Raw genomic sequence first — 1,180 nt, forward strand, 5'->3', positions numbered from 1 at the left:
TCTCTCTAGGTTAAAAAGTCAACTATTTGCTTTAAAATTCGTTTGATAAAAATTCATTTATTTGTTTGAAAATTAGTCTGTTTGGTTGAAAATTCATCTTTTGTCATTTTATAATAACTTTTTTTTTTAAAATTGATCTCTTTTGGTAGAAAATTGAGGTGTATATTTTGATTGAAAATTACACTAGTTTTTTTTTTTTAATTCATCAGTTTTATTTAAAAATTATCATTTTTGCGTGAAAATAGAATTTTTTAATTGGAAATTTAATTTAACTATTTTGGTACAAAATTCAACTATTGATTGGAGTTTCTTAATTTTGTTTCAAAAAATTTAACAGTTTAGTAGTAAATTGAACAATTTGTTTGGAATTGTATTTTTCCCATGGCAGATAAATATTTCTCAACCAAAAATTCAACTTTTTAGCTAGAAATTTGATCTGTTTGGTTAAAAATTCAACAGTTTTGTTTAAAAAAATTGTTTTTTTTTGGGTTAATATTTAGTTATTTTTGTACGAAACTCAACTGTGGGGCGACAATTAATATTTTAGTTTTGAAAATTCTAGTGTTTTGTAAAATATTTAACAATTTGGTTGAAATTTTGTTTCCTTCTTGACTAAAAAATCTATCCTATACCAAAGTTGAACTCTTTTGGTAAGAATTTTATTTTCTTGGTTTGGAAATTTAACCGCTTGCTTAAAAACTAATCTGTCTTAGTTTAAACATAAACTTTTTTTTTTAAACCACTCCTTTTTGGTTGAATTCAAATTTTGTTATTTCAAATTAAAAAATTTTGTCGTTCGAAGATCAACTATTATGTTTTTGGCTGAAATTTAATATTTTTAGTTAAAAAATTCTCTTCTTTAGTTGAAAATTCGACTGGGTAATTGCATTCTAACCGCGTTGTTAAAAATTAATTTTTCAATTAAATATTCATCTATTTAGTTAAAAATTTAACTATTGTATTGAGAATTCCTTCTTTTTTTTTTGAAAATTTATCGATTCCTTTTTTGGTTAAAAACTTATCCTTTGTATTCAACAATTTAACTACTTGGCTTAAAGTTGAAATAATTTGTTAGAAATTAATTTTCTGTTTGAAGATTAATCGTTTCAGGTAAAACTTAATCTCTTTAGTAAAAAATTTTACTATCCTTTTTAAAAATGTGTTATTTTTTTTATTAAAT

General features: G+C 22.2%; 1 protein-coding gene across 1 annotated transcript in view; it reads left to right on the forward strand.

Annotated features, from left to right (window-relative positions):
• Positions 1-1,180, forward strand: part of LOC117183020 (neprilysin-3-like) — a 25,061-nt gene that overhangs the window by 22,321 nt on the left and 1,560 nt on the right. The gene's annotated exons all lie outside the window — the stretch shown is intronic.

Source organism: Belonocnema kinseyi, chromosome 2 (assembly GCF_010883055.1).
Source record: "Belonocnema kinseyi isolate 2016_QV_RU_SX_M_011 chromosome 2, B_treatae_v1, whole genome shotgun sequence".
Lineage (NCBI taxonomy): Eukaryota > Metazoa > Arthropoda > Insecta > Hymenoptera > Cynipidae > Belonocnema > Belonocnema kinseyi.